The sequence below is a fragment of the Dipodomys spectabilis genome, unplaced genomic scaffold (assembly GCF_019054845.1).
Source record: "Dipodomys spectabilis isolate Male_0828 unplaced genomic scaffold, ASM1905484v1 ptg000533l, whole genome shotgun sequence".
Lineage (NCBI taxonomy): Eukaryota > Metazoa > Chordata > Mammalia > Rodentia > Heteromyidae > Dipodomys > Dipodomys spectabilis.
In genome coordinates this window covers 1,763,089-1,781,168 of record NW_024871210.1, presented here as the reverse complement: position 1 = coordinate 1,781,168, position 18,080 = coordinate 1,763,089, and positions in this window count along the sequence as shown.

The window sequence follows — 18,080 nt, the reverse complement described above, 5'->3', positions numbered from 1 at the left end:
GTCACAATGGGTTTGTGATGTCACAAATAACTTTGAAATATCACAATTACATGTCCATATTCAATTGCTATGAGGATATAAGTTCACAGAAGGACTTTGAAGTTCCAATTGCAAATTTGCTAAAAGATCATAAGGTTATAATTTATGAAATCACAAAGGGACAGTGATATCATGATGGCAAGTTGTCAAAATATCATTTTATAATAATGTTTTTATGTCACAATGAGTTGGTAATGCCCTAATGGGGATGAAGTTACAATAGGTTTGTGATGTAACAATGTGCTGATGTCACAATAGCATTCTGGATCTCAATTTTCATTAATTCACAATTAGTATATGGGTTCAAAAATGGACTCTGATGTTTCTAAAGACATGTTTTGTTACAAATGTGATGAAGTCCTAACAAGTGTGTGATAAAGTAGGTGACACAGTGATGATTTCTGACAGTGTGGAGTCACAGTGGGCATGATGTTACAGTGGATTTCTGAAATCACCATATCATATCAGGAATATTATGAGACTGAAAACATATTATGAGCTCACAAAGGCCTACGATATCATAATGGAACCATGTCAACAAAAATATTGGGAAAGGACAGGTGTATGACATCACTGTGTGTTTGTGATATCACAATGACTTGTAATATCACAAAGAGATTTTGATGTCACAATGGTATTAGGTCACATTGGGTTTCTAAATATCAACCAATATGCATTACATTTAAATTATGTTTAAATTACAGAATAAGTATTCACAATTAATCTATAATCTCAGAATGACAACTAGATGTCATAAAGGTATGATCTCATTACAGTTTGATGATGTCACAATGAGTTGATGATGTCATAATGACAATACAATTTGGCACTGATAATGTCATAAAAGTTTTGTGATATTACAATGGCATGTCCTCAGTTCACCATGAATATATGGGTAAACAAAGTTACTCAGATATCACAAAGAACTTGTGATTTTTTCAAAGTTGCTAAGAGGTCATATAAAGTTTGGAGTGTCACAATTTAGTCGTGGTGTCACAAAGGCAATGTGATTTAAAAATGGATTTATGAGGTCAGTTTTGGTGAGGTGTTAATGGGTTAGTCACAACTAGTGATACTATAAACTTTTTATGACAAGTTTGTAATATCACAATGACATGTCCAAATTCAATACTTCTAGTTCAAAACAAGGCCACTATGATAACCAAAGGATTATCTAAATTCTGCAGAAACTGAAAATCATCATGGCCCTTTGCTCTAGCTGTCTGGAGGGTGCAGGACATGTTGCTACATGCAGATGGGTATTCTGCTGGAAGGGGTGTAATATCAAGCTCCACATGTTTAGCAATCAAGTAGTGATTGGGCAGTGGACAGTTTGGGGAGTGACCATTGAAATATCTTAGAAAGGAAACTGGTTAGTGTTGGGTAGGGGTGCAGGCTATGTGTTCTGAGCAAGTGAATAGGAGTAAATGCGGGGATATACCTGGAAGGAAGGACATGGGGAGACAGCAGGAGGGGAAAGACCTGGGAGGAGAGGAATTGAAGGAAAGTCTTAGGGGAAAAATGGCAACTGGCCACTGGGGCAGAAGGGCAATCCTGTGGAATTTGGAAAGTCCTAAAGAGAAGGCTGAAGTGATAGGAAAACAAGAAAGACCTTGGAAGGAAGGACAATACAGTAGAGAGGGAGGGAGGAAGAGAAAAGTAAAAAGCCTTGCCTTTTGAAGTCTGGAGATTTGGAGATCATAATTGTGGGGGGTGGTGATTTGCAGACCAATAAACAAAGGGTGGGACTGCCCATTGGAGGTCAGTTTGTTGGTCAAGGCTGCATTGTCTCTGGATATCCAGCACACAATCAGGCATTCTCAGGCCCTTTTTTATGTAAATAAATTTGTTTATTCTCTTAAATGTGCCTCTAGGAACTGTTTTGTGCTTTAGAAGTTATAATTTTTGGAGGCTCCAGTGAAATGGCCGTCGGCCTGGACTCAAGGAAACCCCTCTTAGGTAAGTTTCTCAGGCCTCAGAACAGAAAGTCTCCCTTGAGTGTTTATTTCTCAAGGACCAACAAATTGAGACTCATTTAGAAATCCTCTAGTGTTGAGTCTTGGTAAGCATGATAGCCTGTTTTGCAGACCTTTTCTGGAGGTCATTTGTGGCTTCCTTGAGATGCCATCTGGGACCTCGTGGAGAGGTCATTTGGGCTTCCTTGGGAAGCAATTGGGGTCCTCCTAGAGAATTTATCTGCCATGTTATCTCTGACTTCCTCTGGAGTTCATCTGGTGCTTCCTTGAGAAGCCATCACTGTGATATCTTAGGATTTTTGTCAGCTCATAATCGGATTACCTGTTTAACGCCTTATAATGTTTCAGTTAGAACAGTTCTTGTGATATTACAAACTCATGGAGTCATCACTAATCCAATATGAACTCACTGTCATTCACAAACCCACTGTGAAATCACACTGACATTGTGACATCATGATCACATTGTGACACACCAAACTTATTTTGACCTTCTAGCACTTTTGAAAAAACACATGGTCTTTGTGACTTCATGGTCTGTGTATCCTTATCTTCATTTTGACCGGACTTAGGGTCACATTTTTAAAGGTATCATCACAAACCCTTTGTGTCATCATCTCCAGAGAGACATCAAATTGTTAATATGCTATCAACAGGTTATTGTGATATCACATTGTGACAGCATTATCACATCATATTTTTGTTGGGATGTGATAGGCACATTGTGAATGCATATTCTATGATTTCATTCCATTTCATATTTCCATGTGGATTGATAGCAGAAACGTATTGTGTCCCCATAATTATTGTCACATCACAATTTCTTTTTGATATCCCCATTGCATCAACACTGTAACATGTCAAATACATTGTGAAATCACATTGCCATTGTGCTTTCACAATCACATTGTCACATTGCAAACCGACTATGAAATGTTAGCTTCTTTGAAAAAACACATTGCCTTAGTGAATCACAATCCCAATCATTATCATTATCCACTTTGTGATCTAATGATAATTGAGATGTCATGTCATGCCATGGTAACATCACAACCCATTTGTGTCAACATCAATATAACATCACATTTTTGTTATGACAAAATCAGCTCATTGGGACATAAAAAAACTACAGTGACATCATTGCATTCTCACATCACAGTGTCATTATGATGCCATAGACACATTGGGCATGCCTATTCTGTGATTTCATTTTATTTCAAATGTGTCATATGTTTTGATATCAAAAATGCAATGTGACATCTCTATTGTGATATCACAATGCAAATATGTTACAACTAACACACTGTGACATCACAAACCTGTCTCTCCTCATAACATTTATGACATACTGCCTATGTGATATCAGAAATCCACTGAGATGTCATGACCACACTGATATTACACTGCCAGATTTCATAACCATTTTATCACATGGTGACATCACAAACCGCATAGGACGTCATCACAGTTGTGACAACACATGTATTTTAAGACATCATGATCCCTATGTGAATTCATATACTTATTGATACTACAAATACATTGTGACCTCACAGATATTGTCACTGCATCATCACTATGGTATGGAAAACTCATTGTGACATCACATTGCCATTGTTATATCAGAAGCACATTGTGACATCCTAAACCTAGTATGACCTCTTAGGAACACAATATCTCCCCAAAAAGATCTATGTGATTTTTTAAAATTAAATTGTTTTCAAGATTTTTCATCATTTTTATTGAACTTTTGAATTCTTTTTACTTTATTTCCTATTGGTACTTTTTTTTTGGCTTTACATAATTTCTGTTCTATTAATTCCCAAGTAAACACACATCTTATATAAGATCATTTCCTTCATTGTGTATGCATGCTTAATTCAGATATCAATTACTCAATTCACAAAACCCCAGCTGTGACTCCTTTAACTGTAGTATTATTTCCTTATACTTATATAATTTTTTCATGTTCCAATGTCGTTATTTATTTATTTTTATTAATAAGGTTTTTTTTTAATTGTGAAAATACAGAGGGGTTACAATTACATGAACAAGGTAAAGACTCATGTTTTCCTTTCTTGCTATTGTTTAATATATTTATGTAAGTTTTTGTTTCACTTTTAAATTTTTTATTTGTTCATTTTCCTTTGTATCTCTCTCCTTTCTTTCTATCCTTTGTCTCTCTGCATAAATCTTGGTTATAGTCCCTCTCTCTGATTCCATCTGCACATTCATCTAATCTTATTTTCTTCACACAATTCTCCCTAAACCTATCAATTTCTCGTCTGCTGACTCCTTCTTTGATCTTCTTAGTCCCTAGTTATTTGTTGTTCAACTAGATTTATCTACTGAACTTGAATATACATGTATTCATTTTAACTGATTCAAAAAATCTGTGCCACTAGAGAACTCTGATTGACGATTGCTTTAATACCCGAAACAGAAGAAAATGTGGAGAAACACAAGAAAAATGGCAACTCCAGGTACGTAAACTCCCATTCATGATAATCAGGCAATAGAGCAGTTAATAATCCACAATTGGTCTTCCACACTGATAAAAACTAATAAAAATGCTAAATAAAAAGATTAAACACCTGCAAAAGACTCTGTATAAAGGTGATAGGAAAAGGCGTGAGTGTGATAGGAAAATTCATGAGCATGATGAGGCTAATCAAAGACTAATTGAGGAATTGTTCAGGTGGGATGGGAATAAATACAAATAATAGAGCATTCATGGACTCCACTGTCAGAAATCTGGAAGAATACGAGGCCAGAAAAGGTATGCTGAAATAAACCCAGCAGTTGGAAAGAGAGTCCAATGAAAATATAACCCATCCTTGCATTCACGTGAGAAATACATGGTAATTGTCGGACTTATTTGCAGATCATCAACAATCCATAGAATATAAGCATATTTATAAAAGCTCAAGCAATACTTCTATCAGAAAATACGAATTGATAGTGCTATTGACTATAGTATTTCACCAAATCTGAAATTAGGAAACAGACAATTCCATTGACAACTATCAGAAATCCACATACAACATCAAATTGCAATTATTTTGAGGAGAGAAATTTAAAAGGTATTTGAATAGGTGCATATTCTGCATATTCTGCTAATTGCTTTCATATAAAGGCTTGCTCTCTCACGTCTTTCTTGATTCACCAAGATTCCTTTATTTCATGGAATAGTAAACTGAGATGGAAAAAGCTAGTAGTTGAGTTTAGTTTACTAAACCAAGACTGCTGTAAAAAATTTCTTCAAGTTTAATGGATTGCATTATCCATATTTATAATTTTACAGTTCTAAAGGACAGATATCTAAAAGAAGTCTCACTAGATTAAAGTCTAGCCACAAACAGAGCTGAAATATTTTCAGAGATTCAAGGGGAAAAGGCATTTACTTTCTTTTTTCTTTTTCTTTTTAATTGTGGGAATACCATACAGAAGAGTTACAATTACATGGGCAAGATAACGAGTAGATATCTTATCAAGCATTGTTGCCTCTTCTTGGTTTACCCTTCCCATCCCTTCCCATAGTCTGCCTTGGTCCCCACACTCAGTCCTAACCCCGACACCAAAGTTGTAGTTGATGTTGGTATAATTTTTGGAGGGGAAGGGCAAAAACAAATCATTTAACTAGGGATACAGGTGTACCGATTGCAACAATGACATGTACAAGTTGTAATGATGAAAAATGATCTTTACAAGGCATTTACTTTTTGTTCCACTTTCCAGAAATTTCACAATATGGTTGTTGTTTTTTCCTTTATTTTCGATTTCACAATCTGATTGTTCTCTTTTCCTTTGTTTTCAAATGTACCATCTTTACACCTTTCTGATGGCTAGGCCCCAATCATTGCCCTTTCCATCTAAATCTGGGACATTTAAGTACCCATTTGAGTATAGATCCTCCATGTGATAATTATTCAAATTTGCAGTCTTTGGGGTAAGGAAAGTGATTGTTTTAGGATAAGCCAAATCTACATTTGAGTGATTGCATATCTGGGAACAATAGATGTTTTGGGAAGGTATTTTTTTGCCTACCACAATGAATGTGTAGCATTCTTTCTACTATGTCCTGTTATACTTTCATTAGATTTGAACAACGTATTTCTTCAATGAAATCTAACTGAAAAAAATGAAAATTACTCCCTAAAAATAATACTAATTAAAACATTGTCACCTCCTAGAAAAATAAATCCCAGAGAGCAGCTTCTGAAACAATTCTGGCACTGTAACTTTTTATACACTGTTTAAAAAGTTTCTCTTTTCAAGAGCATTCGACAGCTCTTTTTGGTAATATTGTTTATATTTATTTGACTGCTATTTTTAAAGAATGCATCACCCAATACTTGTTCTCTTTTTCTACCTTTCTTGTGTCTAATCTATTTCTGAAAGAAACATAATTTTTTGCATTATTTGAACTACTTATTGAAGTTAAATCAGTATGGAGAGTAAATAAAAAAAAGTCTCTTCTTATATGTCACGTTCAAAATGTACCTACACGCTATTTACATTAAAATCATCTATTTTTCATTATGTTTAGATTCTGATAAAATTTAGCCTCTCAACACACATTGTTATTGCAACATTATTTCAGGTGTCTCAAAAGGAAACAAAAAATTCCTATTTATTAGTTTTAAAAGCTTAGCCAAAGCAAATGGTTTATTAGATATTTAGAGTCATGTTCAGACACTATGGTAGAAACCAGAGAAGGAAAGAAAATCATGTTTTTATTCTTCTATGAGCCACTGTGATTTATTTAAGCAATTTCTGAAAGAATGAAATTCTTGCATGGATGCCTTTTGCTTAATATCCAGAATTACTCATTCATCCTTTATTAATAGGAGATTTTGGAGAAAGGATGATAATTCATATTAGAAAAAAAGAAGGTAAGTATGAAGGAGAAATGTAGGCATTTTGTTTCTCCACATCTCAATCACAATGTCTGGATAATGATTGTGGATATTAGATATCATGCACAAGAGTGATTAAACTCATGTATAGAAAAGATAACCCCACATGCAAGTGACCACATGTAGAATGCATATTGATAGAAAAAATGTAATAGCATGGAGCAGGAAGTTTTATCTACTTGTTTACTTCATGTTAAGATTTTGTTAAATTCTGGTCTTCTATAGTCAATTCTTATGAAGGTATACAAGGATGGTAAGAAACTAACATCTTAATATTATGTTCTAATATTAGCTTAGTTTTTGCTGTGTTATATTTGGCTGCATTTGAGTTTTGCCTTTACATCACATGCTTTAGTCTTCCAGAATATAATTTGAAGGAAGACTCCCTCTGGAAATATGCTACTGTTATTTGTTTTTGTTTTTTGTTTATTTTGGGCACGGTCTTGAGCGTGAACTCTGAGCCTGGGTGCTGCCCCTCAGCTCTTCAGCTCAAGGCTAGCACTCTACCACTTGAGCCACAAAATATGCTACTTTCATAGATATGGGAAAACAATCATTTGTTAGGAACAGACAATGGGATAAAATCTTCCTCTAGAAATAGTTTTTCAGCGCTTGCTTCTGGTTCAATTTTGTAAGCTGAAGTAAGTCACATGACCTAACTTAACATTCCAGATAGAGGGAAATCTCACTTACAGGAAGCTGATATAGGTCATACAGTTATTTGCAAGGATATGTAACACTTAAGAAAAAGAGAAAGAAGAAGAGTATTATAATACAATCAACAATTCTTTCCATCACATGTCTCTGCAGGAAGGAAGCTATTATGTACCTTTGTTTATAAAACTATTAGAATTTCAAATCATGTTTTCATGCCTTGGATGTTACAGGAATTACAGAATATTGTGATACTGAGTTCATAACATCTCAAAGATAACTGGAGCAATATTTTCAATACTAGGAGAAGAACTTTATACTTTGTAATGTAGTATCTTTACTTTTTATATAAATACATTTTGTTAACTATATGTGACTGTCCACAAGAATAAATTTCTACATTTATCTACGTCTTGTGCAGAGAGCATAGTCAATTAGATAAATATGGGAGATAATCAGTAGCACTTTTTAAAATGCGAAAAACGTGGAGAGTAAGCTAATACACATATTTTTCCAATATCGCCTTCTACCTCCCCCTCCTTCCTTACTAGAAAACACTCTCAACCCAAAACAAAGGCTTAGTTATTTGGCTCTTGGCCTTGAAAGTGGAAGCAGAATGGTATGGATGTTGGAGCTGACTGTTTATGCTGTTTTACATAATAATGCTACATGCAACAGTTCTATGAGTCCTGCAGGTCTTAACTGTACTTTCTTAGTGATGTGACTGGAGTTAATATTGTTTTCTACTTCCTTTTCAGCACCTGGCCAAAATTGTGATACTGTGTAATGGAATGAAAATGTAATAACTTCTTAAGAAAATCATTGAGGGCTCTGGAAATGCTGCTTCATGTTACAGTGATTGCCTAGCATGCATCGAACCCTGAGTTCAATTCCTCAGTACCAAATAAACAGAAAAGAAAACACTGGAAGTGGTGCTATGGCTCAAGTGGTAGATTGCTAGCCTTGAGGGTTATAAAAGCCTTGAATTCAAACCCTAGGACTGGCAGAAAAAGGTCATTTAAATAGTAAATTCAAAATAAAGAACCCATACTTGGAATATATAATTGCTCCATCCATATTGATACCTGACAAGAGCCCATAATTCATGTGCTTACCTATATTAGGATACTGTGTTGAAAAAATTTGTATTGTTCATTAGGTCATGGCAATTAATGCCAAGAATGTGCTTAGATAATAGGTGAAGATTAATCCTAGAAATCCAAAGATTGCAGGTTATTGACTGATCACTTCTAATTACAAGGAAAAGGTTAATCGCTGTGAGATTTAGAAATCTATTTGGTGAGGCACAGCACCAAAAACACACAGAGTAGTTTATAGTTATGACAAAAGAGAATGAATAATTCCAGATGGAAGGAATAAAAGATAGTAAGTAAGGTATACCAGAAACTGTTCCATGGAGCCATTTTTATATATTTAAGAATTAGTCTTATTTATCTAGGCTTATTCCTCATTGCAGTTAGCATTCTAAATCTCTTACGCTAGTTCTTATCCTCTGTGTACCAAGTTATATCTCCTTCTATGCTGATCTTTCATACCCGATCTCTTTTGCTTTCTAAAAATCTCAATCTTTCTCTATTTCTCTATGAACATTTTCTGATATAAAGTCCACCTATCTAGTAGGCAGAGGATGATAATGTAAGGGTCCCATACTTAATCAGTCATTAAGGTAACACCGAAAAAGAGGACATGTTTATTGCTATTTCAATTATTCTGAATAGATGCAATGTCATTATTTCATTCAAATTTCCGTGATTTGTCTACAAAGGGCACACAAATGCAAATATTAGCTGGGTGCCAGTGACACATGTCTGTAATCCTAGTTAATCAGGAGGCTGAGACTAGAAGATTGAGGTTCAAAGTCCCCCTGGGAAGGAAAGTCCATGAGAATCTTATCTTCAATTAAGTCAGTATCAGAAAACTGGAAGCAGTGAGGTACATAAAGTGATAGAGCAATCATCTTGAGCTGAAGATTTGAGGGATAATGCCCAGGACCAGAGTTCCAGCCCCAAGACAAAAAATTTAAAAAAAGAAAATATGACTTTGGTATCCCCAAGAGAAACTATGATGTCAATAGTAATCTTCCCAAGCAGAAAAAAAATAATTTAGTGCACCTACTTTTGCTGATTTAAATCTATGGTTTCTTTGCTGGACATATTCTCTTTTGAGAATTGTCAAATGTTAGCTTCAGAATAAATTTCTACTAATATTTCTCAGTTCAAAGCAGAATTCTAGATACAATTAGTGTCACTTGTCTTAGTTGTTATCTCATTGCACAGCCAACTCAGGATGAAGAGCCTCTCAAACTCATACTTGTAATTAAAACCAAGAAATCATAAGTGGAGTTGTGGCTCAAGCAGTAGAGTACTAGCTTTGGGGGCAGGTGGACAGAGAAGTCAACTCTTCCGGGCCAGGGTCCAGAGTCTGAGTTTAAGCCCCAGATCCAGCACAAACTAAACAATCAAACAAAAACAACAACAAAAACAAAAAACCCACCAGATAGATCTTTGTGACCCTTCTTAAAACAGCACTGGTCTGAGAAGAGTCTCCTTTTGCTAATTATATTCACTGGATCCTGCTTTTTCGAATCCTTGTTGCTTTGGAGAACCCAGGGCCAAACTATAGGAATTAATAACTGATTCCTGCACAAGAGAATCATTTCAGGAGAGAAATATCCATCCAAAAGGCACTTTAAAACTTCCATGTTTTTGTTTCTCGGCAGTAGAACACTTTGAAAACAAAGTTATTTCTTTTTTTTTCGTTGTTGTCCTTCAAATTGCATAAAGTTTCCTTTTGTAATACTGTCAACTAGATGTTTACACATAAGTTTTATATGAGTAATGAACACACTCTAACAAGTCAGGAACCAAGTTTCCTTTAAGCCTTCGATTCTTTTCTTGTACAGTAAAAAGGAGAGCACAAATTACCTTGAACTTTGTCATCCTCTATGTTCAATTCCTCTCCTTGATCAGTTTCCAATTCCAGTAACAGTTCCTCCCAGTTACTTCCAATAAGAATCTGTGGTGCTGCTCGTTTAAAGGTATTAATATACAATGAATGATTTCTTGCTTCACTAAAATAGCACAAGGATATCGTTGGATATGAGGCAACATGTTTTTCAGAGACAACTTAGTAAAGAGAAAATATGAAATTTAAATGGCTTATAAAACATTAACCAGGAGTACATTGAGTTCAAATTATGTAAATGCTCCGTAAATTAAGGCCAATTTTAAGTAGGAAAAAGATACTCAGAAAATTGTGTGTGTGTGTGTGTGTGTGTGTGTGTGTGTATGTGTGTTGTGCATTATTTCCCAAGTGTACATGAGTTAACAGTAGGGGAACAAGAGGAATAAATGAATGAGAAGTACTGTCTTAAAGTACAAGGGTTCAATACACTATAGAAGACTCTATAAATAAGACAACCTTGAAACAGTAAAGCCAAGGTTAGTATGTTCATCTATGGGAGTGATATAGAGAAAGCAATACTAAGTGGAACATGAAGGATGAAGCCAGCCTCTTTCATCTCCTGATCTAAATCATGGTTGATAATCACACAAATTGGTAAAAAGTAGGAAGGGAGAATAATCCTGGTTCCAAAGCAATTCAGATATAAAAGCATGGACTTAACTGGAAAAAAGGCCCTATTGAGAAAACAGGGATTATACTAGCAATGAGTTTGGGGCAAAGATCACATTTCCTTTCCTTTCCTTTCCTTTCCTTTCCTTTCTTTTCCTTTCCTTTCCTTTCCTTTCCTTTCCTTTCCTTTCCTTTCCTTTCCATACCTTTCCGTCCTTTTCCTTTCCTTTTCTTCTCTTTCCTTTCCTTTCCTTTTGTTGGTTCTGGGGCCTGAAGTCTGGGCTTAGATGTTGTCCCTCAGCTCCGCAGCTCAAGGCCAAATTCCTACCATTTGAGTCACAGAATGACTTTCAGGTTTCTTGTGATTAATTTGAGATAACAGTCTCATGGAGCTGGGTACCTGTGGCTTTTGCCTTTTATCCTAGCTACTTAGGAGGCTGGGAATTGAGGACCTCGGTCCAAAGCTCGTCAGGGCAGGAAAGTCTGTGAAACTCTTATCTCCAATAAACCACTTAGAAATATGGAAGTAGCACTGAGGCTCAAGTGGTAGAGTGATGCCTAAAGCTGAAGAGCTGAGGGGCAGTGCCCAAGCCCAGAGTTCAAGGTCCAAGACTGACCAAGGGATAACAAAAACAAAAACAAAAAACAAACAAATAAAAAAAAACAAAAACAAGTCTCAAGGACTTTTCTATCCTAGATGCCTTTGAACTCCCATTCTCAAAACTCAGTCTTTTGCATAGATAGGATTACAAGCATGAGCCACTTACACCTGGTTTAAGATCTCATTTTGAACAGTGTACACTCAGGATATGTAATATGTATGAACATCTTTATTTGTATGAATTCTAGGGTTTAAAATCAGGGGCTACAACTTACCCTTCACACTCACAGTTTAAAAATTGATACTACTGGAAAAATTAAACCTAAGTATGTAAAGGGGATGGGAAATGCAGTTTGCAGGCAGTGTGGCCGAACAGTCTTTGACACACTACCTATAATTAATCAGTCCAAAGCTGCTTTGGAAGAATGGTTCAAGTGATGGAATACTAGCCATGAGGAAGACTGCTTAATAAGAGCTTGAGTATTTTGCTTATGTAATACAACCCTACCTTTACACACATATGTTCTTTATATGTGCTAACACACATACACAAATGATACAACTCAGAATGTGTAGAAATGGTAGAAAACCGTAGAGCATTTCTTCATGTGCCTATTGGCCATCCTTCTTTCTTCTTCAGAGAAGTTTCTCTTCAAGTTTTAGCCCACTTACTTATTGGGCAGTTGTTTCTTTGAGGATTTGTTGTTGGGGGATTTAATTTTTTGAGTTCCAAGTATATTTTAGATATGAGACCCTTGTCAGTTGTATGGCTAGTGAAGATGTTCTCCCAATCTGTGGGCTTTCTATTGATCTTGCTAGCTATGTTCTTTGCCATGCAGAAGCTCTGCAACTTCATGCAATCCCATTTGTCCAACCTTTCTTTGATTTGTTGTTTCCGGGCCTCTATTAAGAAAATTTTGGCCTGCTCCAAGGAGGCCTAGGGTTTCTCCTATTCCATTCTGTAATGTTTTCAGAGTGTCTGCTTTGACTCCGAGGTCTTTGATCCATTTGGAGTTGATTCTGGTGCAGGGTGATACATAAGGATCTAGCTTTAGTTTTCTACAAGTAGTTAATTAATTTTGCCAGCTTCCATTCTCTTATTTTGGCTCCCTTATCGAAGATTAGTTGGCTATAGGTCTGTAGGTTCATTTACGGGTTTTCAATTCTATTCTATTGGTCCTGAGGTCTGTTCTTTTGCCAGTACCAAGCTGTTTTTATTACTATGGCTTTATAGTAGAGTTTGAAATTTGGTATTGATATTGCATCAGCAGTGTTCTTTCCATTGAGGAATGTTTTTGCTATTCAGGGTCTTTTATTGTTCCATATGAATTTTTGGATTGCCTCTTCTATTTCCTTGAAGAATGAGGTTGGAATTTTGATAGGTATTGCATTGAATTTGTAGATAGCCTTAGGAAATATTGCCATTTTCATGATGCTAATCTTTCCAATCCAGGACCATGGGAGGTTTTCCCATTTTCTAAGTTCTGTTTTGATTTCCTTTTTCAAGATTTTAAAGTTTTCATCATAGAGGTCCTCCACTTCTTTGGTTAAGTTAATTCAACCTCCCTAGCCATAAAAATTGTAAATCAAAACAACATTGACATACCACCTCACCCCAGTTAGAATGGCTATAATCAAGAACTCTAACAACAACAGATGCTGGAGGGGATGTGGACAGAAGGGAACCTTACTTCATTGTTGGTGGGAGTGTAAACTTGTTCAACCACTTTGGAAAGCAGTATGGAGGTTCCTGAAAAGACTTCACATAGAGCTCCCCTATGAGCCAGCAATCCCACTTTTGGGCATTTACCCAAATGTTTATAAACAAGACCACACTAAAGCTACCAGCACAACTGTTTATTGCAGCATTATTTACCTTAGCTAGGATATGGAACCAAACCAGATGCCCCTCAGTAGATGAATGGATCAAGAAAATGTGGTATATATACACAATGGAATTCTAGGCCTCCAACACAAAGAATGACATTGCCCCATTTGTTAGGAATTGGAAAGGATTGGAAAAAAAATATATTAAGTGAAGTAAGCCAAGCCCAAAGAAACATAGGTCTCATGGTTTTCCTTATTTGCAATAAGCAGTATATGTATGAGTCAAGCAGAAAAGGTCAGATAATGTGATGTTAGGAAAATGAACCCTGAGATATGTATTTAACTGTTTTTTTTCTTTCATGCTTTTGTTTTTAACTCATTTATAAGATTATTTCTTTGTAGCTTTGTATGTCTTTCCCCTACAGTATAACACCTGCTATCACTATATTTGATGTCGGTATAATTTGTGGAGGAGATTGGGAAAAACAAGTCGTTTAAGAATACAGGTGGACCTGATGCATCTATGAGAAGTACAATTTGTCATGTCAAAAACGAACTTTACAACTTAGGTGCGGGGAGGGGGGATTGGATGGGAGGGCGGCGGGAGGCTGGGAAGAGATGTGAAGGGTAAACAATGGAGGAGGCTGCAATGCTTGATAAGAAATGTACTCATTATCTTGTCCATGTAATTGTAATCCCTCTATACAGTATGTTGACAAAAAATAAAAATTAAAAAGAAAACAGTAGAAAATATGTCCTGAGTAAGACTGGAATCAATTGACAATTTTTAATACTAGAAAGTCCTCATGTGAACTGTCCTCAATAACTTTGAGAATAATTCATAGGTAGAGAGCAGAGATAGTCAGGAATTCGAGTAATGGTTACTAAAGGTATCAGATCCATGGAGGAATCAATCAGAGACCACTACCAGTGCATCTGAAAATATTCATATGCTTTGTCCAATGTTAGAATATCTTTGAAAATAATACATACAGCCTGAACAATCATTCTAGTGCATTAGATCATAGAAGAAGTTCAGAATTGCTACTCGGTATCTAGATTAAATAACAACAACGAACTATGGCAGGACAATGTAATACAAGACTGCAATTCTAGCAGTCAGTCTGAGACAGGAGATTAGAGATTGGAATTACATAGTGATACCTTCCCTGGAAAATGTAGTATAATTTTGTCTCCATAAAATAGACCAAACAACAAGAAAGAGATGCAGAGTTGGAAGTTTGCGTTAATTTTGTCATTATGTTTTGGGAAGTCAATTTCCTATTGAAATGCAATTCATATGTAATGCTCATTTGTGTTTTAAAGGCGCCCTTCATTAGCGAATATTTGTAGATGTAATATCACTCGTGGTTACCAACCAAATTGGGAAAACCTAAGCACCCTTCTGTTGTACTTAAATAAATGATGGATTACAGAACCTGAAGCCTGGAGAAATAGAAAAGTTCATCTAATGTAGGAATTTGTAGACCTTCCTAAATTGGAATATAGATTTAAATAAATATTTTGGATTTGTTTGTAATTGGGTATTATATAGGACACTACAAAATTCTTTCTTAGTAGCAGATTTAATTTACAAATTCAAAAATGATTCTGGCATGCTTTTTGACTAGAATATTCTTTCAAGGGAGGAGAAATTAGAACTTAGTTAATAGATAATTTAAATAGTTCATGTAAGAATTGATAATGTGAAGAATCTAGACAGAGTTTCCAGCACATGGATATTAATTTATAAATTTAGATAAAGAGCAATATTTCAGGGTTTGTTATATTATGGTATGAAGGGAGTATTTGTGTGAAATCGTGGTTCTTCTACCAATATGTAACACAGGAAGAAATTTCCTTAATTTCGTGACTCTATATACAATAAGAAATAGTCTAGTTATGGGGTTTGTTTTTATTTTTGTTTTTGTGTTTTGTTTAGTCCTAAGGGTTGAGCTCGGCCTGGACGCTGTCCTTGAGTCTTTTTGTGCTCAATTCTACTGATCTACCACTGGATTGGCAGTGCCACTTTGTTCTAGCTTTTTCTGAGCAGTTATTGGAGATGAGTCTCAGAAAACTTCCTTCCTGGGTGGGCTTCAATCCATAATCTTCAGATCTTAGTCCCCAGAATATCTAAGATATTTAAAACTATAAATATAAATAATATTTGGCGATTGTTCTCATCTCAAGAATACCACAGGTGAAAAATGATGCAGCAAAGTTAGTGCAGTATTGTTTCCATAATTGCAAGGTCACCACATTAGCAGAGGTTTAGTATTTGTTAACAATAGTGATGAGCTAGTAATGATGTGAATTAAGGGAATTTAAAGGTGCAGCTTATAAATTGGAAATTGATGAGCTAAGATGAGATTATGGCATAAAAGCTTGTGATTGATTTTCATAGAAATAATAGCTTATTCTTTCACTAGCCAAGGGACCTTATATCTAAAATAAACCTGTAACTCAAAAAATTAAATCGCCCAACAACAAATCCTCAAACAACTGCACAATAAATAAGCGGGCTAAAGACTTAAAGAGAAACTTCTCTGAAGAGGAAAGCAAAATGGCCAATAGACATATGAAGAAATGCTCACCTCTCTAAGTATAAAAGAAATTCAAATCAAAACAACATTGAGATAACACCTCACCCCAGTAAGAATGTCTATAATTAAGAAAACTAATAACAACAGTTGCTAGTGGGGATGTGGACAGAAAGGAACCGTAAGGCATTGTTGGTGGGAGTGTAAACTTGTTCAACCACTTTGAAAAATAGTAAGGAGGTGCCTCAAAAATCTCCACATAGAGCTCCCCTATGAGCCAGCAATCCCACTTGTGGGCATTTACCCAAATGATCACAAGCAAGACCATACTAAAGCTCCCAGCACAACTATCTTTATTGTAGTTTATATACCATAGCTAAGATATGGAACAAACCCAGATGATCATCAGTAGGTGAATGGATCAAGAAAATACAGTATATATATATATACACAATGGAATTCTATGCCTCCATCAGAAAGAATGGCATTTTTCCATTTGTTAGGAAATGGAAAGACATGGAAAACATTATGTTAAGAGAAGTGAGCCAAGCCCAAAGAAAGATAGGTCTCATGGTTTCCCTATTTGCAATAACCAGTGTATATCTGAGTCAAGCAGAAAAGGTCAGAGAAGTTGATGTTAGGGAAATGAATCCCAAAATAAGTATTCAACCTTTATTCTTTCATCCAATTGCCTCTAACATGTTTTTAAGATGATTTCTTTGTTGCTTTTTATGTCCCTCCCCCATTGTACAACCCCTGCTTTCACTTTATTTGATGTTGGCATAATATGTGGAGGGGAAAGGAAAAAACAATTCTTTTACATAGGGATACTGGTGGACCTATTGCAACAATGAAATGTACAAGTTGTTATTTCCAAAAACGAACTTTACAACTTTGGTGGGGGGGGGGGGGGGCGATGATCGAGTAGGGTGGTGGTGGTGGAGGGTTAATGGGAAGGGATTGGAAGGAGAAACAAAGGAGAAGGCAACAATGCTGGATAAGAAATGTACTCATTATTTTTCCTATGTAATTGTAACTCCTATGTATGATATTTTCACAATTAAAAAAAGATAAATAATAGCTTATTCTAATGAACAAGAGCTTACGCCTGAGGAATTATTACAGATGTTTCAGACTTTTATCCTCTACCAAAATTTGACTATTTTTCCATCGAATTTTCAATATGTAACACCTGATGGGAAACAGCATCTATTGCAAGCAGGTGATGTTTTGTATCTTTCTTGTATGGAATGTGGAGAATTTGAAAATATGAAGTTAGTAGTTAAAGGAATTTTGAAGAAAACATATTATCTGTCCTCTTAACAACTTATCTACTTTTTAAAGATGAATTTCCAAAGAATTAAACTGTTTTCTGGTTTACAATGAGACAATACTAAAATAATCATTTTTTTCAAAATAATGTCAAATGTGAAAATATTGTGAAAATATTGTATAGTTTGATACAATTCAAGTTGATGAGCCTCTGATAAAGAAGGGGTTATTAATTCAAATTAGATGGCAAATAGTATTAATTTTAATAGGTAATACACTTAGAATAATATTTATTAAACCAATAGAATGAAATTATATTTTATGTAACTAATTTTTTAACTTTAATTTTATTGTCAAGGTAATGTACGAAGGGGTTACAGTAAGAAAGTTTGTGAATACATAACTTTTTAAATTCGTTACCCCATCCTGATTTTTCACACTTTTCCTTCAGCCTAAGACCACTCACAATTTCTACAGTAAATTTCCAACATATTGTCTTCTGAATATTGCTATTGCATTGCTTTCCCCTTTTTCCTTTTTTCACGATTTTGTTGTTGCTTTTCCCTTCTCTAATTAAAATCAATGTATATACCATACACAGTGTACCAAAATTAAATACAGCAGACGATAAAGCAAAGGGGGAAAACACACACACACA